Below are 25,948 nucleotides of genomic sequence, written 5' to 3' on the forward strand. Positions count from 1 at the left end.
CTAAAAATCAAGAATGTGAGATACTGTTTGTCCGTGATTTGAGAGCACAGCCCGTGCTCCCGACGCAGGGAAACTAATTTTGCAGGGGAGACCTACCTTGGCACTTGTGCAGGTGAAGCCAAAGGAAGATATGCTTCACCATATCTTCCTGTCTTTGGCTTGGAAGGAAGTTGGTTTGGAAACATATTTGGCGATGCTTCATCTCCTGCTTTGCGTTTGTGTGGGAGCCCGTCAAAAACCTGTCCACAGTGTCCAAGCGCTTTTTTTTTTTTTCTTTTCATACCGCGCCCCCCCTGCAATGGCTCTGCGCCCCGGGGGCGGGCTCCACACTTTGGGAACCTCTGGCTTATACTGAGGTGAACCCACAGGTATCTGATTCGATCCTCTCTGCCTAACCATTCTAGGTCAACAAGCTTGTTTATTTTAATTGCTTTAAATAGATTTTTATTTTAAAAATTATGAAGCAATTGCACTATTCAGCTAAAACATTTATTTAATTGTTATTTGTTATTAAATATCAGGATTTTCTGTCAGTGTTGTTGAAATGCAGTTTTTTATTAGCGGTGTCATGGTTATATAAAAAAGAGAGGTTTAGACAGACAATTTATCTAAATGTTAATTAACCGGTGTTGAAAGATTTTATTATGTTTATGTTTAGAAGTACATTTTGTTTAAGGTTTTCTAGATGTGTTTGCTCTTTTTTATTAGAGAAGTTACGTTGTGCAAGCTTTGTGTGCATTCCAGAGCTCCCTGACTTTCACACCCACATCCTGGGAGCACGGGAGAGGTCACACCTTGTCTTATTGTTTATTGCCATTTATGCTTAGAAATATTTACTCATATATGCTTAGAAGTATATAATCATTTGTAGATTGAAAGAATGTCTCATCCTAGGAGGTCTGTAACAACTCTGTGTAGCATGAAGAGGGGAGTGCGTTCACTCCTCCTCAGAGTGTTCTGGCATAGATCACACGTCTCCTAGGAGAGGTCGTATCTTCTCTTGCTGATATATGGTATAACAAACACACGTATATCTGTTTGAGTCTAAGAGCCTTTTGTTTAGATGTACCGTTAGACTCCTGGCACCAGCTTTGGGGAGTCTTCCTGGGGTCCCAGGAAGACCCCCACACACAGATACACACACACACACACACTCACACACACACACACAAGGTATTCTTTGTTCACATGTATACCTATAAGATGTCATATGTTAATGAACCTATGCATATTCATGTAACCACAATAAAAGAGCAGTATTACGGGAGAGCGGACGAGAGCAACTGGGGTCAAGCGAAGGAACGGCGCCTGTCCAGTTCTCTCCGTGCACGTTAATTTGTAAAACCTGTCTGAGTGTCATTTATTCCAATCTGAGGTGCATTACAGGAAAACTCCTTACAACCGGTATAACCATGATATGTCAGTTAATGCACATAAAGTCATTAGCTTAGCTAACTCTAACCCAATGCTAAGAAAGGTTCCCACCCGACACTTTCACAATCAGCTAAGTGGATTGTCAGATTCATACACACACAGTACTAAAAACACAAAGTGGATCTTGAAGTCTGTAATCTTTTCTTTCTGGTTTCAGAAACACTCAGCAGAATGTCAAAGCGGTGCCCACAATGTCATTGCCATGCCTTTCAAGTGTGACCTGATCAAAGGAGGATTCCTCCATGTTCACAGTAAATTGAACATGGAGGGAAATTTCTGTGGGACTAATAAAGGTATATCAATCAATCAATCAATCAATCAATCAAAAAGCGTTTGTGCACCAACACTGGCTTAGCCACAGTCACCGATAAGTGGAAGAACCAGGACTGAAATGGAGGTAAGAAGTGTGTTTTAGAAAAAAAATGTTTGGCTTGGTTTGCACGAAAGTAAACGGAACAAAGTTAAAAGTACCTGTACTTTACTTAAATATTGATTTTGTGACCACGTTCTTTTCTCTCTCTCTTTTCAACACAAGCTTCTGACTTTAGATGTAACAAATCTGGGGATCTAATATATTCTGACACCCCTGCAAACATCAAACTGATTTCAATCTAAATGGAAGGAACTATAACCCATTAAAGACACACTGGTGTCTGGTGTTGGTGTTTCCATCGCTGCTATTTGTCACATATGAAGAGATGAAAGACACAGAAAGAAAAATGATTTATGCATCATTTACAGATCTATACTGAAGGCTTGAAGTGGAGTATGTTGCTCTAGATCAGTGCTTTTGGTGTGGTGCAGATTTCCATAAGTTGTAGTTATGACACTTTTGCATCCAACTGATGTTGCATAGGAGGAGTGGACACAAAGGGCGTAATGATTTATAAGTGACAGGCAATTTCTCACAGTTCAGCAAATATCAGCAAACACACATATTGTTTCTGTGCAGGTTGTCAAGCAGTGTGTTTGCTGGCTAAAGATCCCGCTGCTGTATTTCCATGGAGAGAAAAGAATGTGAGATAGTTTCATTCAGAGATGGAGAAAGATGTAAGAGAGAGGACGGGAGGAATAAGAGATGTTATATTTAAAGGTAAGGACTCTCAGTGGCACTTGATAAACTGGAGAATTTAAAGCTCATTTAATGTTTTACTTCATTTTGCAGTTTTTCTGTAAAATGTGTTTTTACTGAATCTGTAAATCACATGAGGTTATATTATGAAAGGTCTTGCTAAGCAAAATAAAGTATACTAATGTTTGTTGTTGAGATGGTGCCTGAGTGCACATTTTCACAATCTTGTGCTGAGATTGGAGCCATTCCCCACATCTCTGTGAATAGTACTGATGTGTAGTCATGATGACTATTTGTATATTAACGAGCATGAAGCTGAGGTATACTTTCTAAGAGGCTGGGAAAATCGCCATTCAGCTGAGACTGAAGAAGTTACTTGGATGAGTGATGAAACACTGCTTCTACTGGAAACACAAAACTTAGACAAACAGAATCACCTTCGGATTGCCTGGCGTGCATCAATATCGCTGTGATCACCATTTAGATTGTACAAACATGAAAACAGCAACAATCCTGATAAAGGAACTGCTGTTTATATTCGATATAAGGTAAATACAGTTCATGTAGTGTTGTTTTTTTTACTCAGATAAAACATATTTGATTATTTAATGAAGACATTCTGTCCCAAAGCATAGAGCAGGTCTGAAAGAGTTTTTCACTCTGGCAAAAGACATCCAGTCCAGGATCACATTAAAGTAGTGTGGCCACTTCCTCTGATTACGAAACATTAAAACAAAAAAATTCAGTGAATTCTTAGAAGGCAAAGGAAAAACGAAGGAGACTCATCCAGCCGTTAGCTCTCTTCTTCTCAAAGCAATAACCACTCTTGGTTAACTTGGTTTTGGTTAAGAGATATTTGTTGCTTTTTTAAAAAGTTGTAATTGTTGTTTTACTGCAATGGAGATGTTAATATCTAGTTCTATAGATAACTTGTTAGAACCTTCGATATAGTAGATCTGGCTTAGACACGCACACACACTCGGTGGCTACTGGCACTTTAAAAAAAAACCTTTGAGTCAAACACAGTAAGTACAAGAGAGTTTTCTTAACTGCGGGTTATATTCAGTGCTTGTGAAAGCCAACTGCACTGATCTGTGAAAAATCTGACCCCAGTCTTTCTCCTCCTCTATTAATGACTCTCTAAGATTTCTGAAGATGTGTGAAGAAGCAGACAGCTCTTATCTCCCAAAGTAGTCTTTGAAGTTTGTGAAAAATGTTTCTGGCATTCTCAGCATCCTTGTTAACATATTTTGAAGCAGTAACAGGGTGCCCATGCAGACTGAATAGTAAAGTACAGTGAGATTGTTCATTATTTTCATACTGCAGCAAATACACTGTACTTCAAAATGTACTTCAGAATACCTCGGTCCTTTGGCACAGCCTTTGCCAGCCAGAAAGGAGAAGCCAAACCCTGAGTGACTCAAACAAAGGAAGCTGTATTAATACAACATAAAACAGAACTTTGACCTAGCAGTGTTGATATGTGTTCTGAGTTATTCAGATGAGTTACTGAAATCGTACTTCAAGGAACAAGGTAATTATTAAACCTCCCAACCCGGACTTGGTCAACCATCCCCTCAACTTTTCTCCGAAGAAAATAGAAAAGGACTACGATACATGTAGAAAAACTAGACCCTCGATGTTCATCAGTCATTTGGGGATGGGGTTGCAGGGGCGTGAATGCCGCAAAGACGCGTATGACGTATTTCAGCTCGTAGGACGTTCATGGCTACATACATTAAGAGCTTGGGGTCACTGTGCTGCAGACTTGGAGTTATCTTCTTTATACTTGTGGTGCTTTTCGTCCGTGTAGCAGGTTACCGGTGTCCGGGCTGTGATGGAGCGCTGGCGGGCAGAGTGGCTCTGGTGACCGGAGCCTCGGTCGGGATTGGGCGGCTGTGGCCGTAGAGTTAGTCCGACTCGGTATGAAAGTGGTGGGCTGCGCCAGGGGCGTTGGGAAAATTCAGGTTTGTCCTGAAGTGAAAACTCCATTGCTGAAGGATTTAACGTCTTTACATAAAGTGTAGCTAACTGTTACTTTGTAACTAAGTGCAAAGTGATTAAGCATAAACTGACCGTATTACAAAGTACATGTTTAATATTACTTATATACAGAAGCTCTTCAGCTGTATTAGACTTAGAAAATATGGGGGGGTCCCGGCTGGTTAACCTATGTCTGCTGTTTGTTTGTATTTCAATTGTTTTTGTTTGTTTCTTGTTTTGTTTTTGTTTTTTTTAGCAACTACCGTGATCATGTAATTACACGCCATCCATTATAATGCAAAAATCACATTTGGTGTAACAGGTTTATTAGCAGCTGACGCTAGTTTAGTCCAACACTGAAAAAAGGCACCTTTTTGTGTGTTTGTTGCTTTGGTTAAATTCAATTATATTTTACAGTACTGTACAAAAGTCTTGAACCGCATTTCTTTATTTTTTGTTTGCATGGTGCCAGGCTTTCTTTTAATTTTTACGTGGTTCTACGTGGAGCGGTTGTTCTCCGGCTACCTGAAAGTCTTTAAAAGGTTTTCTTTGGACTCTTTAAAAAAACAAACAAAAAAAAAACTCCAATTCCAATCCTGACCATTTTCAACAGAATCGTTTTGTTTGTTTGTTTGTTTGTTTGTTTTGTATAGTTTTGGTTTTTAAGGCACTCAACACAGGTCTGTGAATCATTCAGGCATTAAAAAAGCACCTAAATGAGCCAGTGGTGTGATTACACATAACATCAAACTTAACAAAAAACCAATTTTAAATTGTATCTTTAGTATCATTTTGTTACTGGCAGTCTATCACAAAACACATATTTTTACCAACCATTTTAACCATGTACCAACATCCAAAGAAGAGCTTTGAATGACCCTGATGAAGATTTTCTTCAAGTTATAGAGTGTTGAGGTGGATAATGCTTAAAAGTTGCCAACAGTCTGCTTACTCAACAATTGCAGCATTTTACACTGGCATCAACAGCAGCACAAACACTATACCAGGAGTTTCAAATGAGTTTCCTTTTTGGTTTCAGAAACTGGCAGCAGAGTGTCAGAGTGCTGGCCACCCTGGTGTTTTGGTGCCTTTCAAGTGCGATTTGACCAACGAGGAGGAGATTCTGTCCATGTTTGCTGCAATTAAAGAGCAGCACAAAGGCGTGGGACGTGTGCATCAACAATGCTGGCTTATCTCATCCAGAACCTCTGCTAAGTGGCAAAACCAGCAGCTGGAAGAACATGATGGATGTAAGAGCTCATTATCTTAAAAAGAAAACAAAGAACACATTGGTTTAATCTGCAACATTGTTTTGGTTTACTATATAACAAAATGATGAATCCTAACAAAACTGCTTGGTTTCTTACAGGTGAACGTTCTTGCACTAAGTATCTGTGCACGTGAAGCATATCAGTCAATGAAAGAGCGAAACGTGGATGATGGACACATCATAAACATGAACAGGTGCGGTTTCATTTAGTGAAGGACAGTTTTGACATACAGATCTGCTAGCTTAATCATCCATTATCCCGTATCTTATAATGCAGCTGTGCCCACCATTCAGATTCTGATTATGAGCTTCCTTTGGTAAAACTGCACGGTGGACCTTTTAGACAGCAGACATTTGGCTAACAGGAGAAGGACACATGAGGTATCAACAATAATGAGGTCTTTGTTCAGATAAAATGTGACAAAGAAATCTGCTTAATTAAAGCCAAACAAGAGACCTCATGTGGTCTGACCTGATTTAGACCTTTGTCTTGCCAAGGTCTTTTGAATCAGGCTAGAAACATAGCCGAGCGACCGTGCAGGAATCTGGTACCACTTATTAAAAAAGAATTGCAATATTCTGAAAGGTAATTACAGGTTTATTGTCAAATGACACTACTACAGTCTTTACCTTCCCAGAAACCCTGCTTCATTCACCCAGCTTGCACAATACCAAATCCTGGATGATCCAGGGGAATACAGTGCCCATTATTTATTTATTTTCCTGGAAAACTAAGGTGGATAGTAAGAGAAAACCTGGTAACTGATCTCAGAGCTGTAAAAGCAGAGCAAGCAGCAGTTTGTCCAACATGCAGGTCTCTCATCTAAGACCAGCAGTCTTCATACTATTGCTTTCATTGGTCAACCAGAAATTCAGAACCAAAACATTTTCAGTTAACTTTGAAAAGAGGCACAGACAAACAGTTGTTGTTCATCTGAGGCTGTATTTACCTAATTTATAATATGTTAAAGACTAAGTCATTGTTGTACTAAGTCCTAATATTTAAAGGCTTAAAACTGAAAAAGATTGTATTTTCTTTTTCACGTGTATGTGTGGGCTTTCTTTTTCCCTTTTTTTTAGTACTAAAGGCTGAAATTAGACCAAAATCAGTTGGTAAATGCTGACCTGAATAACAGCTTAGAAATCTTTTTCTGTTGCAGCTTGTGTGGACATCAAGTCTTTTCGTTGGCTGATGCACATTTCTACTCTGCCACCAAGTACGCCGTGACCGCACTGACTGAGGGCCTGAGGCAGGAGCTGCGTGCAGAAAACACCCATATCCGAGCTACAGTAAGGCTTTCACTCTAATCAGTTCCAAAGGATTTTAACGCCACTTTTTCTTCCTGAGGATACTTCCTGAAGTTCCCTCTTTATCCACTCTTCATTACAGTGCATTTCTCCCGGTGTGGTCGAGACAGAATTTATGTCACGGTTCTACAATGACAGTCCCGAAAAAGCAGCTGGTATATATGCTGCAGTCAAGGTAAAATACTCTTACACTTCAAGTACTGTTGACAGGATTACTCATATACAAAGTATTTAATCACTTTTCACTTCTCTTACAGCCTATGAAGGCAATAGACGTGGCCAGTGCTGTCACATATGTGCTCAGTGCCCCTCCTCATGTTCAGGTTTGTGCTTTTCTCTCATTTTCATGCCTTTTCACTGAGAGTCAATGCAGGTTCTCAGTCACCCAGGTCATGGTAATTTAAGGAGCTTAGAAAGGAAAGCGACTAGACTTCTTTACGTTTCTTGAAGATCCACTATTAATCATGTGCATCATTGCATGAGCTAAGGTGTGAAAAAGGCTGTGAGTCATTATCAGCAGAGGTTTCAGGTGAAATCATTATGAGACCTTGCCCTACTTTTTGAGACCAACAAACACACGACATAAGCGGGCGTTAAGGCGTCTGGGAGGGGATCTCAAAACTAGATTATAGGTGGCAGACAGTTGGTGTCCTAAGACCCCCCCCTCTGTTCAAGGATGGTCGTTCACATAGATCACTCCTCTTTCCACGCATCTGTCTTCTCTGTCAAAAATGTGAACATTGGCATCTTTGAAAGAGTGACCTTTATTCTTTAGATGCAGATGTACAGCTGAGTCTTCTCGACAGAACAAGACCTGTCTCCAGTTTTGAGATCCCTTCCCAGATGCCTTAAAGTCCACTCACATGTTGTGAGGTTCACCCGAAACCTCTGCTTATAATGGCCCACACTCTTTTTCACACCCTGGCTCATGTGATGAGGCTCATGATGAATAGTGGGTCAACGGCCCTCTTAAAGGACAGCGCCCCTTAGGGAGTAAAATCTTGGACTCTCCACCATTTCTTCTTAAAACTGAAGAATCTTCTTGGATGAGAGGTGAAAAAGTCTTTCTTTCCAAGCTCCTTAGAATTTTTATTGAAACTTTGCTCTTTTCACATTTTAAATTTCAGCAGTTTACTCACAATATAATAACATTTACAAAACTTTTCTTTCAGATTGGAGACATTCACTTTGAGGGTGTGTAGCAGGTGTTTGTTTTTCTGGCAACCCCAGAGCAAGGGCCTAGTCCAGCCTTCACATTAGGGTAGCTGAAAGAAGACAAAAATTTTATTTTGCATTTAATGCTTGTAGAAGTCAATGGCAGCGATTAATGATAGCTCATTTAACCATTTAATTTAGTTTCTTTTTAGTCCAACTTATTCTACTCTATTAATAATCCCCTGCAATTTTGGAAGATGAGTGCAAAAGCAGCTCAGCTCTCACAGTTTTCATGAAGTACATAAGCAGGTCTTTGCTGCAGGGTGTGGCCATTTGCCAAGCACTACATTCCTCAGAGTCAGTCTTTATCCCTGGTCTTGTGGGTCTACATTTTGTGGAATAAGAGATGAAGTGTCCTCATGCTGTTGGATCAAGCATGCCTGCATTCATGTGAAAAAGAAATTATGCCCTCCTTCAGTTGTAACGCTTTACATATCAGAATATAATAAGAAATTGCCTGGTCCATCTGATGAGCCGTGGATCAGTTTACTGTTACCACTTGGTCGAAAGAAGCCAGTTGAGGTGCTTCAGGCATCAAGACTGCTTAGACTACTGCTAACACAACCCAGCTCCTGATAAGAAGATGGATGGATGGATGGATGGATGCAGTGAGCAACACATCTCAGATTTTGCAGTGTCATTATTTATTTAACAAAACTATGCCGAAATGCACAATTAATACTTGAAAAATAAAGTAAAACTATTATTCAGTAGCTTGTAGAAGCATGTTTAGCAGCAATAACTTGAAGTAATTAATTTTCTCAATGATTTTATCTGTCACATTGTTGTAAAGGAATTTTGACCCACTCTTCTTGATGATGTCACTTCAGTCCATTGAGATCTGTGGGCACTCCTTTTTGCACATCACTCAGCATTTCAATCAGGTTAAGGTCTTTTCTTCAGGTCATTGCAGCATTTTGATTTTCTTTTTGTAACATTGTGTTGTTGATGAATTGTCTCACATTTCACTGTAGGATACTTGAGTATACAGAGGAGTTCGTGACTGCAAAGTGCCGAGGTCCTGTGGCTGCAAAACAAGCCACAGGACCAATTATAACATCTCAAGCACTATGCTTGAGGTCTTTATGAAATGTGCTGTGAGTAGTTTTCACCATATTTGTGTTCAAGTGTTGAGAAAAGAGGACTTTACCATCAGTGTTAGTTTTTTGGTCTCTTTGAAGTTGCACCGTGATCTCCTGAAATAAACAGCTGACACGTTTTAGTCGTTTGCTAGATTTAGAAACGTGGTGACTTTAGCTAGTCTGGAAATAACTTTGTCTACAATGTTTGTACTGACATTTTTCACTAACATATATTAAAATAATTAATAGGAAAATATGTTGCTCTCCTCGGAGTTGTTATTATACATATTCACTTTAGTTCAGCGTGAACTTAGCTTTCAGAAAACCCTCTGTGATCTTCAGAGGGTGAACTGGCTGATGTTTGTGAGCCCACAGGGAGGCCTGGCTGACCAGCCAAATGTTAAAAAGAAAATGCCCACGTAGTTGTGTTTTATTCACACTGAGTAAATACACAAAAATAATAATTTTAACAACGTAACGTTGGACTAATGCACAACAAGGTAAGTTTAGGTGGTTCCGCCCCTTAAGAAATATTGTGTAACCTTAAATCAAGCACAGTGTAACAACCGGTCTTTTAGCGCCTCTTACTGGCAGATGAGGTGACCTGAAGGAGCAGTGGTGAGACAGTTGTTATTATTGTGAAGCAGTTATCCAAATAAACTGTAATCCTCATGGTCACGGAGACTTAAAACTGTATGAATACATTCCCACTTAAGCCATGCTCTTTGTTTGCTGGTGCACAGACTTCGAGTCATGACTTCTCCGTCGTATCTTTGATTTTACGGAGCAAATACGCAGTGGGAGTTACATTTGTGACAGGTCTGTCCTATTAATGGTTGATATGTTTTAACTTCAGGTAAAGTGAAAGATATGCGATACTGTCAATTAAATGTGAGTACGGCTATGATCGGTTGAAGTATTTAATCGCAGTGACAGAACTGATACTACGGCTTTCTACGGTTTGCAACTGATCTACGTGAACGCCACATACGCCGAGACGTATGACGTACTGTGAGTGCGACGTTTGCGGGTCGCAGGTGCTTGACATTTCCAGGGCTCACTGTGCTGCAGGCTCAACGTCCCTTTCTTCATACTTGTGGTGTTTTCGTGTGTGTTGCGGTTACCGGGCTGTGATGGAGCGCTGGCGGGCAGAGTGGCTCTGGTGACCGGAGCCTCGGTCGGGATCGGGGCGGCTATAGCCGTAGAGTTAGTCCGGCTCGGCATGAAAGTGGTGGGCTGTGCCAGGGACGTGTCGGAAAGATTCAGGTTTGCGCTGATATAGAAACTCAAACTTTCTGCAGAGAGTAATTTAATGTAAACCGACGCTATCACACAGTAAATTTTGCTGTTTATTGTTGGCTTTATGCAGAAAATTTGCAGCAGTGTCACTTATTTGGTAAACGCTAACTGTGCTCGTTCTTGTATAGCGCTTCTACTCTACAACACTTTGGTAGTCTGTTAAACAGCTTGCGCACAAAATGTTAATTCCAACTAACTGTCACTCATGCTACTTTCAACAGAAAGTGATATTATATGAGACAGAATATGACGACAGTTTTCTGTTAAAACTTTACAACTTTAAGACTTTGGCCAATGATTATTCAGATGGCAGAGATTCAAGTTGGCATAACATCTGAACACAGATCCGTAAGCTTACTGTTTATAGATGGTGTCCACTGCTCTTTGTGGTGATATGCAAAGTGAAAACTCAGATCTATTTATTTGGACTAACTTTATATAAATCTAACATTTGAACAATTTTTACATACATTAAACACAGATGGGATTCTGAAGTGTGTTATTGTTTCCTGTTTGGTTTCAGAAACTGGCAGCAGAGTGTCAGAGCGCCGGTCACCCTGGTGTTTTGGTGCCTTTCAAGTGTGACTTGACCAAAGAAGAGGAGATTCTGTCCATGTTCGCAGCGATCAAAGAGCAGCACAAAGGTGTGGACGTGTGCATCAACAATGCCGGTTTGGCTCACCCCGAGCCGCTGCTAAGTGGCAAAACCAGCGGGTGGAAGAACATGATGGATGTAAGAGCTCAGATCCTGGTTTACATTGATGTGACATTCACGAGTGGTTTTCAAGTAAAACATTGAACTGAAATAACAAATGTGACAAAGGTCACCCATCAGTGATTTTACTGCTGTGGTATTGTTTTACATTAACACTTTCAAACAGTTTTAAACAGAATTCAAAGTTGCTTAAAAACCTTTGGTACCCCTTGTTGTGCAAGATTTCCCTGTTTGTTTTCTTGCAGGTGAACATCCTTGGGTTGAGTATTTGCACGCGTGAGGCATATCAGTCAATGAAAGAGAGAAATGTGGATGATGGGCACATCATAAACATAAACAGGTGCATTTTTATTTGCTTGTGCAAGCTTGTGAAGTGCAAAACTGCTGAATTAATAAGAACACACATATGTTTTCATGTTCGCATGTTCTCTATTCAGATTGTGAATATGATATTAATTTTGCAACACTGCACAATTTTTTATTTTTAAATGGCCGACATTTGTCTAAAATCGAAAGTGAAAGGAGGGCAGGACTTTTACAATTTAATGAACTTCGTCACATTCAAGCCAGATAGGTTTACACAATGCTGTCCGTCAGTGCAGTTGTGCTGAGGGGTGCATTACGAATGAAGGTCAACACAGCCAGGCTTTCTTTAGATTAGCTGGCTCAGCAAAACCTAAAACCCCATAATGGAACGGTTGTCACAATGCTGGTTATCAACTTTCTCTGTTGAGTGGGACTTTCTGCTTCATGCGCTGAGCACACTTACTTAAAAACAGGCATTTTGTTGACGATAATGTTAAAATAGTGATTAAAAATCGCTAAAGAAAAAAAATAAAATCTATAGCAGCGAAATGCAACACTTGCAAATAAGACAAAAGGTTAATGCTGCAAATGTTGGGATTTGGCACAAAGAGCGGTAAAATAAACATTTCAGTTTAATTAAATTATTTTATCATTGAGTTCCCTCTTTGTGCTGCCTGTTGTCCCACAGGCTAACACAGGAGACATGGAAATTTCTTTATGTTGTCAATATATCAAAGGGAAACTAACTTGATTGCTTGAACAAAGATTCTTGGTGTGTGTTCTGCTGCACTTCCAGCAGAATCAAAGTTAATAACAAATCACCAAACTAATACATGTACATTCCCATGACAATGCAATGCTTCCTTCAGTGGTTTTTGTAAAGTTCAGCTTAAAAACTTGGACATATAAAACATTTTCCCCCAGCAGAGAATCTGTATTTCACTTAAAACATGCTATGAATTAAAAAACAGAAAAGAAAGAAATCAGCTAAAGCATGGTGCTACCAGTCAATTTTTAGATGAAAACTCAGAACATAACCTGCTCTTACTGTGGTTATTTGGCCAAGCTAGAGAGAAAATTGTGCCTTTATGCTCAAGCCTCAGTTCGCTAAGCCATTAATCTGGCTTCATAGAAAACCCCTCTGGCACCCTTTTCAATGAGGAATCTTCTCCAGTTATCCAGAAACCTTGACTCAGATGAAACGCAGACATTATTTTTGAAGAAACCATTCTCCTTTTTTCACAATGCATCACCACAGCACATGGCTTTGCAGGCTTGAATTGAAAGAATTTTACCTCAGACGCCGTTTCTTATGTAACACCTAATAGGGCTGTGCGATGACCAAAATCTCATATCCATATATAAGACATTTATCGTCCCGACATCGATATATATCACAAAAATGTTACATTTTCTGTAAATTCTGTGAATCTCGGCAACTCGACTTGCGTGAAGTGTCTTCAGCTGTGCGTGGTGTGCGTGGAGTCGAGTGTTTTGACCGATGCATGAAGCAAATCATTTTAGACATAAGTTGTAACGTCTGCCTTTTTTTTTTTTTTTTTTTGTGAGTATTTATTACACGGCGTGGTGCTGGGAAAAGCCTGTTTTTTAAACACCTGATGGCTCTTTTTTGCTTCTCATCCATAAACTCTCTCTATAATCTTTTACGTAATTCTTGCATAGGTGGTTGAAGAGGTTTGCCGTGTTTGAGTCTGAGGTGGAGATCGGTTTCCTGCATAATTTGCAGAATACAGTTTTCTGGTCCATGTCAGACTTTTCATAACCAAACCGTATCCATGCTACAGAGGTAGCCCCCTCATTTAGAAATAAGGTCCTCAATTTGTTTTGAGTGGTCTTTCTGTTTGTCATCATTTCAGTTTATTTTGAAAAATCTCAACAGGATCTTCAGCTTTATTGTAAAAGGTTTATGTGGAAAATAAACAAGCGGATGACAGAGCTACACGCTGGGTTTACCGTCGTAGCTGCTAACGACAACGTGTAAAAACAGTCGCTTGTCCGTCCATAGTGTCGTTATTTTAAATATAAGAGAAAGAGAGAACTTTAAGAAATTAATCTAGCCACTACAGTGACCATCAAAACGATGAAAAAATATGGTCGTAAACAGTTTATTTTGCGACACCACGAAACAAACGATAGCGTAATATGAAACGATAGACGTTTTCATATCGTCATCCGATATATATCGTTATATCGAACAGCCCTAACACCTAAGCGATTTCGGTTTTCTGTAGGGATCGGACCTTTTTTGCACTGAAACAGCCATCACTTTGCTTTGACAAAATGCCTGTTATTACAACTTTTAGACATTTGCAAAATAACTGAGTCCAGATTTTAAAGACCTCACTGAGGCCAGTGTTTATTCATCTGCAGGATAAACCATCAAAAAAATGTCAGACAGTATTTAAAATGTTCATAAAACTGTCCTAAATAAAGTGACATCTCCAATTATTTTGGCCAACCAGAACCCAAACTAATATGAAAGCTGAAGGAAAATCTAGACTGGAAATCAGTATCAAATCCAGATTTTGGACTTAAGCAATTTTTTTGAGTATAAAACAGTTTTTGCAGCTTTGGACCTCAGCTTCTGTGTGCCACAGATGTTCTTGCATCATTCAGTCAGACTTGCCTTTTAAGAGAAGAACTTTTAATGTTATTTCTGCTGACCTGCTCAGGTTTGTAATCTGTTTTATGTTGCAGTATGTCCGGTCATCGTGTACTTCCCAGTGCGAGTACACATTTCTACACCGCCACCAAGTTCGCTGTAACCGCTCTGACTGAGGGCCTGAGGCAGGAACTGCGTGCAGAAAAAACTCATATCCGAGCCACGGTAAGGCTTTAAAATATACCGTAACCAGCTCATAAAGTGCTAGTATAATTCATAATGCTAGTAACAGTTGCTATGAGACACATAGACAGTACTTCATGGAGTTCCCTCATGATCTTTTTTTTTTTTTCTTGCAGAGCATTTCTCCTGGTTTAGTGGAGACTGAATTTGGTCCACGGCTCTTCAAGGACAATCCCGATAAGTCTGCCGGTCTATACTCAGAATATAAGGTAAAGGGATCATTCCTATAATTAAAGTACCGTTAATATGATTACTCAAGTAAAGGGTATTCAGTCACTTTTCACTTCTCTGACAGCCTCTGGAAGCAAAAGATGTTGCCAGTTCTGTTGTATATGTGCTCAGCGCCCTCCTCATGTTCAGGTTTGTCCTTTGCTCTTTGTTTTTAATGCTTGTTATTGTGTATTTCCTTTTTTACATTTTAACTTTGACTCATAATTAGACAACGTTCACGTAACTTTTGTTTCAGATTGGAGACATTCAGATGCGTGCGACAGAGCAGGTGTCTTAGAGCTGCGCCACGAGAACCTCAAACGATACAATGACAAATTTCACTTCTTTGCAACATTTTAAAAGATAATGACTTGATACAATGATGGAACAATTTTATGGTGTTTTTATTTTTCATAAATGTATAAAATAAAAACAATCTTCAGGGAAATTTGTTGCATTTCTTTTTTCTTTCTTTTTTTTTTTTAAATTGCATTAAGGGATGTCTGATTTTTAATAAAATCTTTATGGTTTAAAAACCATGTCTGAACCTTAAGTATAAATGTACTTGAAAAATTAAGCATTAGCAGTATTAATGAGGTATAGCAAGATATGTAAGATAATTGTACAAATTTTAGAAAACAAAATACAAAAGTAAATAGTAAATATATTTATGTAATATTAATAAGTGACACATCACAAATATAAATAATTAAATAAAATGGTGAACCTACTGACTCATTGTTATTCTTAAGCTGTGGTTTTAAATCCTAATTGACTGAGTTTCATTATTTTTTTGTCTCTGTCAGTATTCCAGCATTGTGTGTTCTGTTTTATACTTAAAATGATAAGTAGTCTTAGAGGTGGATTCTTTTTTTTTTTTTTTTTTTTTTTTTTTTTTATTAACCTGTCCCGTTTGGTTCTTTTGCCATCAGAATTATTGTCTAAAGGCGAAGAAAGATGCCCAACGGATTTACTTTTACCAAATTGACCATCCCAGCCTTGCCGTAATGGTCCATTTGATTCACCTTTATTGTTTATTTTATTTTCACTTGCTGAATACGGGACAGACTTAACTGGGGAAAGAAAGGGAGAAAGAAAGAGGAAAGAAAACAGCGGGGAAGAGGGACGGGGAAAAAGGGCAAAAAACCAAAAACCAACAGAATAAGCAGACAAAAAAATACATATATCGATCATCTGGATCACCTGTTGAGAAAAAGAGAAAGCAAGCAGAAGAAAACGAGAGTAATAAACAACATCACAATGATCTATGGGAATATGACAGTAAATACTAAATATTAAACATTATTGTGCAGCACGTAAGATCGACAGCGCACAGTGTGCTTTGAGGTAAGAGCCAAAAAGGGTGTAGTTTGTGTGTGATCACCTGTGTGTACACCTGTGAGCATGAACGCGCTTGTTTTTAAAAGGTTCCTTCATGTAATGATCTGCTAGAGGGTGTGGGGGGCCACTGCCCCGTCCTCCAGGGCATGAAGCAGGTATGGAGGAGATCAAAACTCCAGACATCCAGAGGCCCCCAGAACACAAGAGACCAAGGAAGACCAACAGAGGGCAGCAGCGTCACTATCCCAGAAAGAGCTGAGGAGAGTCCCAGATGAGGGGTCACTCAGCAGCCGCGGAGCAGAAGCCAGGGGGTTGCAGTGGCGTGCCCGTGAGCTCCGCCGGCAGCCAGCTGTGCCTGAGTGACCGAGCCCGGGCCGAGAGGCCGAGGGCACCCGCCTCGAAGTGGCCCGAGCGAGCCCCAGGCTCCAGGCCCTGATAAGCAGCCGCCAAGGAGTGAGCCGTGTGTACCTGGGCGCCCACCCCGACACAGAGAACCACCAACGCACCCATGTCTGAGGGCGTCCACCACCGGCAGGGGAAGTGGTGGGGGAGATAGGCCTCAAACCTGGAGGGCCTGAGATGTCCCCAGAGAGGTGGCGTCTGATACCCAACCTGACATATAGACACAGACATACAGGCACACACAGATACAAACATCTATTCCCACCCTCATGCTCTCATAGGCAATTACTCCACACTCAACCAACGCGGAGACAGACATAAAGAGACGCTGTACACACAATCACTCTCCCCAAGCGTACTCTAAGCCCCGGGTCTAGGTACCCTTGCCCTGAGGGGAAACTGCACCCAGACCCAGGTGGTGTTACCCTTTTCCCTGCGGTGGGAGAAGCAGACCGCCCGACTCCGCAGCAGCAGGAGGCCCCACATTCCAGACCCCAGTCGGACGGCCAACTCCTCCTCCTAGCCCCCCGCTCCAGCAGGCTGCAGAGAACGGGGTGTGTGAAGACTCCAAACCTCCCTCCACCCGCTCATATGTAGTGTTGATGTATGTGTGTTCTAAGGTGCATTTAAAACCCAGGAGGGCATGGAGCCACCTGCCAGAGCAGCAGGTAGGCGCATAGCCCCTCCTGCTAGCCCTCAATGTCTACGTGTATTTAAAATTGAGAGGTGGGCAGCGGCGCCAGGGGTGAGGTGTACACCCTGATGGTAATTTGGATTCTGTGTGGCGTGCCCACCCCAAGATCCTATATGTATGTGTAATGAGAGTGTGAGTAATGTGAATGTCTAAGTTGTGGGATAAAATTGAGGCAGAGGCAGCCAGAAGGGGACAGAGGGGGGATGCCTCCCCGCACCCTGGTGACACACCCCTACCCCAAGGCCCTGCATGTGTGGGTGACTGTGGTGGAGCGCGAAGAGGGAGGCAGCTGGAGATGGGGAGGAAAGGAAGGGAGGGCAGTGACCCCTCCTGGGGCCAGCTCCCCGCTGACCCCAGTAGGCACCCCCATACTCTGCAACCCGCCAGGGAAAGGGGGCCCAGGCCCATCCGGACCGGGGCCCAGTGCAGCAGCGCCGCCCAGCCCCACAGAGCCCGGGACAGTCCACCCGACCCCACCACAGAGAAAACTACACCCACCCCATCATCCACTCATCTTCCAGACTACACAAGACAATAGACGCCCAGGCTGAGAGCTTCCTCCACCTCTCCTGTATCTCCCCCTCCTGCAGAGAGAGTTCCTGAAGAGAGGAAAGCTCCTGCAAGATGTGACAACCTCCCCCACCAGTTGAAGAGCCCCCCAGGTGGCTCGATGCACCAGCGGCACCCTGCGCCAGGGCTGGGCCCCATACACCCACCCGCCCACAACCCCGGCAACACACCAACCAGGACCCAGGCCCCTGAGGCCCGGCCAGGGCCCCAGCCCAGAGACGGAACGCCCCAGAACCTCACGCCCATCCCGTTCCCACCCAGGGGCAGCCAGGCTACCAGGTCAGTAACCCACGTCCGTCAGCACAGACCCTCCTAGCCCCGCTGCACGCAGCCACGAGGAAACCGTCACCCAAGAGCCAACAGAGCCCTTAATTGGCCATGACCGCTACCCGGGTTGAGCCCCCAAGGAAGATGCTCCTGGGGAACCCCCCGATGCCCTAAGCCTGTCCCTACCCCCACACCTATCACAACAGTGAAGGTGGGACCAAACTATGACCCCCCACCCCCACTAGGTGATGGAGCTGATCAAAGGAGCCCAGAGCAATTGATCTGATGTGGTGGCAGAGGCTGTATCAAGACTAATGTAATCTAATAGATAATTTCTATATTGGTTAGAATTAAGATTATTTTTATTTTTCCAGTTCATGAGGACTGTTTTCTTGGCTATGCATAGTGCAGTGAAAACCATATGGGCTATATTCTTTTCCGTAGTGACATTATCTAAGCTGCCCAACAAACACACTAAAGGGAAGTTGGAATGTTACATTTCAGACACTTTGATAAGTCTTCACATATCTCGCGCCAAAACTTCTGAACTGGTGGACAGAACCAAAGAGCGTGGATATAATTGTCCGGTGAATTGGTTTGGCAGTGTGAGCAGTTGTTGGTAGATGTAAAGCCCATCTTGAACATCCGATGACCTGTATAGTGCACTCTATGTAGTATTTTGTATTGAATTAATTGAAGACTGGGATTTCTAATTAGATGAAAGGTTTTTGAGCAAATCTGAGACCAGAAGTTTTGGTCTAAGTTAACTGATAAATCCGCTTCCCATTTTGCAATAGGAAGTGATATTGATTCATCTATTTTAGAAAGCATTCTGTATATTTTGGACAGTAATTTGGGGTTTTAAGAGTCAGAAATTGAACCACACTTGGTGGTGTTTGTAGTTCATCTTGACCTGGTTTAAATCTCTTTTTTACTATGGATTTAATTTGCTGATATTCTAAAAATCTTTTCTTGTTGATCCCGTATTGTGTAATTAGTCTGTCAAATGAAATAAATTCTGTTCCTTCTAGTATATGTTCTAAATATTTGATTCCTTTACCACTCCAATCTGAAAAGTTTATCATATTATTGTTTTGTAATATGTCCAGGGTTGTTCCAGATAGGTGTACGTTTGCATGGGATTAATGAAGACTCTGTCAACTTCAGAAACTCCCACCATGCTGTCAGAGAGGAGCTGATGTTGATGCTTTTGAAGCATTCATGTCGTTGGATGTTTGAGCTAATAAATGGTAGATTTGAAATCTCTAGATTATTGCAAAGTGCTTGTTCTACATCTAGCCAAGGTTCATCTAAGAGGGTATGTTTTGCCATCCTGAGATAAACTGAAGCCTGTTGGCTAAGAAGTAATGCTGAAAGTTAGGTAGTTCTAATCCTCCTTTATCCTTGGTCTTTTGTAATGTTTTTAAGCTTATACGTGGGGCTTATTTTTCCAAAGGAATTTGGACATATATGAATCTAGAGATCTGAACCAATCTTGCGGCGGTTTAGTTGGGATCATTGAGAATAAATAATTTATTTTTGGTAATACCATCATTTTTATAGCGGCAACCCTTCCCATGAGTGATATGGGTAGACATTTCCACCTAGCCAGATCACCTTCTACTTTCTTTAAAAGTGGGATATGGTTTAATTTAGTTAGATCTGCAAGCTTGGGAGAAACATTAATACCTAAATATTTTATATTTCCGATTGCAGTGGAGTAGAAGAGGAATTATGGAAGGAGCAATTAATCGGAAGGACTGTAGATTTTGACCAGTTAATTGAGTAATCTGATATTCTTGCAAAAGAGTTTATCAGTTCAATCACCCCAGAGATATTGGTTTGTGAATTTTGGAGAAAGAGTAACACATCATCCGCATAAAGGCTGATTTTATGTTCCACGTTCTTGCATTTTATGCCCTTAATTACTGAATTCTGTCTAATTGCTGCTGCTAGTGGTTCGATAAAAATTGCAAACAGTGAAGGGGAGAGTGGGCATCCCTGCCTGGTGCCCCTCAGGAGACAGAAGCTGGAGGATGTCTGGTCATTTGTTCTGACACAAGCTGTTGGGGAATTATATAATATTTTTAACCAGCTGATGAAAGAAGATCCAACACCAAATTTGTTTAAAGTTGTAAATAGAAATTTCCAGTTAACTCTGTCAAACGCTTTTTCTGCATCTAAAGAAAATATTGTAGTTTCAAGGTTTTTACTGTATGAGTAGTCTATCAAATTAAGTAATCTACGTGTATTTGTTGATGAGTGCCTACCTTTTATGAAACCAGTTTGGTCAGGATGAATTAAGAGGGGGTTATTTTCTCTAGTCTCTTCGAGAGAGCTTTGCAGATAATTTTGAGGTCTACATTTATAAGGGATATTGGACGATAGCTTGAGGGATATACAGGGTCTTTGCCTGGTTTTAGCAGGAGATTAATGTTTGCAGAATTCATATTTGATGGAAGTCTGCCATTTTCTTTGATTTCCAACAACGTTCTGTAAAAACTGGTGTTAGAATCGTCCAGAATTCTTTGTAGAATTCTGCAGGAAAGCCGTCTGGACCTGGAGCCTTATTATTGGGCATACTTATCAGGGCTTCCTGGAGTTCACCTGATGTCAGTGGCGAATCCAGTGCAATTGCTTGAGAGTCTGATAATTTTGGGAGAGTTATGTTGTCTAAAAACTGATCAATTTCCTTTTTAGATGGGTTTATTTGTGGTGAATACAACGATTTATAGAAATCCCTGAAGATGTTGTTTATTTGTTTCGGTCATATACTGTGTTCCCAGATGAATCTTGAACAGCACATATAGTTGTTTTTCTTTATTTATTTTTAGCTGGTTTGCTAGAAATTGACCGGATTTATTACTATGTTCATAATTTTGTAAGCGTAGTCTTTGTACTAAGAATTTGGTTTTTTATCAATTATCTCATTTAATTCTAGTTTTGTTTTTGCGTATTTTGTTCAATGTTTCCTGATCTTGGTGGGACGCGTGAGGCTTCTTCTAGTGATTTGATGGTTTTTCTAATTCCTGAATATTTTTGTTTTCTTTTTCTTTTTATGTGATGAGAAAGAAATTATTTTACCTCTCATCACAGCTTTCCTGCTTCCATAAAACAGAAGCTGATGTTCCAGGAATGTCATTAAAGTCTAAATATGAAGTCCACTCTTTTTAAAATATTTAATAAAGTTTTCATCTTTAAGCAGTGATGTATTAAATCTCCAGTTTTTACTTAGTGTGGTATTATTCTTCTGCATTAGTGTTAAAGATACAGGAGCATGATCGCTGACAGCTATAGGGTGAATCTCAGTGTCTGAAATGTCACTCAGCAGTGAGCTGCTGACCAAAAATAATCCAGACGAGAGTAGGAGCGATGAACATGTGAGAAGAAAGTATATTCCTTACTGGTGGGGTGAAGGGAGCGCCATGCATCGCAAAGACCAAAGTCGCTCATATACTGTTTGATTATATTTGTGGACTGCCAACCACGCTGAGTTCCTGCTGTATTGAGCCTATCCATTTCTTCATTTAGTCCAAGGTTGAGGTCGCCTCCAAGAACAAGTGTGCCATCTAAGTGCTCAGAGAGTGCACTGAAAAAACCGTGAAAGAATGAGGGATCATCAACATTTGGACCATATACACTTACAATACATAGCTTTTATCAAGTATAGATAGTTTAATGATTAAGAATCTGCCCTCTGGATCTATAACTGTATCGAGTACTGTGAAATTAATTTTTTATGGATTAAAATCGCTACTCCCCTTTGTCTAGAGTTATAACAAGCTGAGAACACATTAGGAAACTCAGGTGTTTTAAGTTCATTCGAACCTCTAAGAGGTCTGTGGGTCTCTTGTAAAGGACAACATCTGCCTGTAGTTTTTTGAGTTGGTTAAATATTTTAACCTCTTTTCTCTGGAGCCAGCTCCATTTACATTCCATGAGACGAATCTTAGTGCACCCATAGATGTCTGTGTATAACTAGGGGTGTATGCTGTGTGTGTCGCTTAGACAGGTGGAGAGAGTGCATCACTTGTTCATAAATAAAGAGACGGGGAGAGAGAAGGAATATGTGGCGAGATGCTCCCTGAGTCTGACTATGTGTTTGCATATTTACTAATATGAGTACGCTTGGCTTAAGTGTGTGTATCCTATACGACTGTGTGCGCTGTCTGACTGATGTAAATGTGCTGCCGCTTGCGCGCATGACTGTGCGTGATCGTGCTGTGCATGTGTCGAAATAAAGGATGTTGTTTGTGGATGAGTGTGGAAGCAGGTGATCGAAGCAGTGAAAGAAATAGATAAATAAAGAAACCAAGGACAAGGGTGAGCAACATAAAACAAGAGGGGAAAGAGAGAGGAAAAAACGAGGAAAAAAAAAAAAAAAAGGAAACAAAAACGGAAACATTCCAATTAAACCACTGACGGAGAGTGACGGTGTTAATTCTGCTATGATATCACACTTAAGATGCGATTTAATACTACTAAGTTAGACAGATGTTAATGCAAGTTAGTGTGAGTGGATGGGGAAAGGGTGTAGCGGATTCTTATCTGGTGTGAAGTTAATACAGCCACGGAGTGGTGTCGGGTCGCTGTGGAGCTGTCCGTCCACGTACAGCCGGTCCACAGCGATGACAGCGCTGGAGCCCTTCTGGATGAAGCCGCGTCGGATTGGGAAGAGGACCCTGCGTCTGCTCCAGGATCTCTTTGGGGAACTGATCGCTCACGCTGAAGTCCGCTTTTAATTCCCTGCCGCTGCTTTTCACATGTTCCTTTTGTTTGAAGTGGCGAATTTGGCCACGATAGGGACGTGGTCTCCCGGCTGCAGCCCGAATAGGGCCGAGGCGATGCACCCTATCGAAGACGATGTTCTTCACCGTGTCCTCCGGCAGCTTTAGGTGGGTTTTGATAAAGCTTTTACCGTGGTCTCCGCGTCCTCTCCAGCGGCTTCTGGAATACCAGAAAATACCAGATTATCACGCATGCTACGGGCTTGTAGATCAATAACTGTTTTTTTTATTTTTTATTTTCTCTATTTAGCTCAGTAACATTGTCTGTGAGACATTTCACCGACTCCCTTAAGCGTGGCATTTTCAGCAGCGAGCGTTTCCACCTGCTGCTGGCTGAACTCCAGTGATTCTCGTAAGCATTTAAATTCCCGGTGAAGAAGCTCCACCAAGGACAGCCTTGCGTCGAAAGTGGACAATCGCTTGTCGATTGACTCCAGTATGTCGGCAATATCTTTGCCGGCTGGCGATGTTGTGCCGGGGAATCTGCGGGCGAAGTCTTTTCGACGACGGCGCCTCAGATTTAGCCGGGAAGCTGCACACTGGGCCTTCTTCATCACTAGATCCTGAAAGCACTGATCAATATAATCTTGGAGAGCCTCTAAACTCTCCCGTTGTTCTCCAGGGTGTTGGAGATTATTTAGACAAATAACGTTAGTTGTAAGACAATTGATAAATGTATTTGGTAAGATTGAAGCTTAAAGGAATTTGTTCAAATCTAAACTACCATTCGCTTCAATTTTCCGCCAAAATCTCCGGCGTCTGACGTCAGTTACAACATGAGTCCCTTACCTTGTCCGTCACTTCCGTCACTTACCGTATACCCTTAGAGGTGGATTCTTTGTGTTTTAGTTGACTGTAGCCTCCCATATGTTTCTCCATGCTGTGTTTTTGTCACTGCTCTGTGTCTAGTTGGTGACTGTCGGCTTTACTTTGTGAGTTGTCTCTTGTGCTTTGCCTTCGGTTTTGTTCTCCCATGTCCTGTGTGTTTCTAAAGCCTCGGTTTGGTTGTGTCACACTGTGTTCCAGCTCGCTTTGCTCCTAATGTGCTTCCTGCTGGTTTCTTGTGTGATGAGTTTTTCATATTCTGGGTCAGCCACAATAAAGGCGCACATTTTGTTTATTCCAAGTGCATCCCAGCAGTCTACATTTGGGTCATCTTCTCCTGCAAAGTTAGATCTGAGCAAATCACAAGACTTCTGGAGCAATGCTCTTTGGACAGTGACCAAAGTGGCTGTAATCCACAGCACCACATTTGGCAAAAACCAAACACCTCACATCAACTGTCAGCACAGTGGTGCAGGGGTGATGGTTTGACTTGTTTTGCATCCACAAGAGCTGGGCAATTTGCAGTCATTGAGTTGACTGTGAGCCCCTCCGTATACCAAAGTATTCTAGAGACAAAGGTTAGGTCATCAGTTCGACTGCTTAAAGCTTGGCTGAAACTGGGTCACGCAACGGGTTGATTTATGATCAGCGAGTCCAAAACAGAATGACTCCACCATCGTCCACCTGGGCCTTACACAGAGTTTCTCTCTGATTTCTCAGACTTTTTATCTGATTTAGTGCTCAGCTCAGATAAAATAATTATTGTGGGTGATTTTAACATCCATGTAGATGCTAAAAATGACAGCCTCAACATCGCATTTAATCTGTTATTAGACTCAATTGGCTTCTCTCAAAATGTAAAAGAACCCACCCACCACTTTAATCACACTCTAGATCTTGTTTTAACATATGGCATAGAAACTGAATATTTAACAGTGTTTCCTGAAAACCCTCTGCTGTCTGATCATTTCCTGATAACATTTACATTTACAATAATTGATTACACAGCAGTGGAGAGTAGACTTTATCACAGTAGATGTCTTTCTGAAAGTGCTGTAACTAAGTTTAAGAATATAATCCACCCACTGTTATCATCTTCAATGCCCTGTACCAACATAGAGCAGAGCAGCTATCTGAACGCTACTCCAACAGAGGTCGATTATCTTGTTAATAATTTTACCTCCTCACTACGCACGACTCTGGATACTGTAGCTCCTGTGAAAACTAAGGCCTCAAATCCAAAGTCCCTGACTCCGTGGTATAATTCTCAAACACGTAGCCTAAAGCAGATAACTCGTAAGCTGGAGAGGAAATGGCGTGTCACAAATTTAGAGGATCATCATTTAGCCTGGAGAAATAGTTTGCTACTTTATAAGAAAGCCTTCCAAGAAAGCCAGAACATCTTACTATTCGTCACTGATTGAAGAAAATAAGAACAACCCCAGGTTTCTCTTCAGCACTGTAGCCAGGCTGACAAAAAGTCAGAGCTCTACTGAGCCAACCATCCCTTTAACGTTAACTAGTAATGACTTCATGAACTTCTTCACAAATAAAATTTTTATCATTAGAGAAAAATTACCAATTATCATCCCACAGATGTAATATTATCTACAGCTACTCTTAGTACCATCAATGTTAAGTTAGACTCTTTTCTCCAATTGATCTTTCTGAGTTAACTTCAATAATTAATTCCTCCAAACCATCAACGTGTCTTTTAGACCCCATTCCTACAAAACTGCTCAAAGAAGTCCTGCCATTAATTAATTCTTCGATCTTAAATATGATCAACCTATCTCTAATAATCGGCTATGTACCACAGGCCTTCAAGGTGGCTGTAGTTAAACCTTTACTTAAAAAGCCATCTCTAGACCCAGCTGTCTTAGCTAATTATAGGCCAATCTCCAACCTTCCTTTCATATCAAAAATCCTTGAAAGAGTAGTTGTCAAACAGCTAACTGATCATCTGCAGAGGAATGGCTTATTTGAAGCGTTTCAGTCAGGTTTCAGAGCTCATCACAGCACAGAAACAGCTTTAGTGAAGGTTACAAATGATCTTCTTATGGCCTCTGACAGTGGACTCATCTCTGTGCTTGTCCTGCTAGACCTCAGTGCTGCGTTCGATACTGTTGACCATAATATCCTATTAGAGCGATTAGAACATGCTGTAGGTATTACAGGTACTGCACTGCAGTGGTTTGTATCATATCTATCTAATAGACTCCAGTTTGTACATGTAAATGGAGAGTCCTCTTCAGACACTAAGGTCAATTATGGTGTTCCACAGGGGTTCAGTGCTAGGACC

The 25,948-nt window shown here is 41.2% G+C and overlaps 2 pseudogenes; both read left to right on the top strand.

Annotated features, from left to right (window-relative positions):
- The first annotated feature begins 4,343 nt into the window (after positions 1-4,343).
- On the top strand, positions 4,344-9,595 carry LOC120443561 (annotated as a pseudogene).
- A 750-nt stretch (positions 9,596-10,345) lies between these two features.
- LOC120443562 lies at positions 10,346-15,200 on the top strand (annotated as a pseudogene).
- The last annotated feature ends 10,748 nt before the right edge of the window (positions 15,201-25,948 follow it).

The sequence above is a fragment of the Oreochromis aureus genome, linkage group 14 (assembly GCF_013358895.1).
Source record: "Oreochromis aureus strain Israel breed Guangdong linkage group 14, ZZ_aureus, whole genome shotgun sequence".
Classification (NCBI taxonomy): Eukaryota; Metazoa; Chordata; class Actinopteri; order Cichliformes; family Cichlidae; genus Oreochromis; species Oreochromis aureus.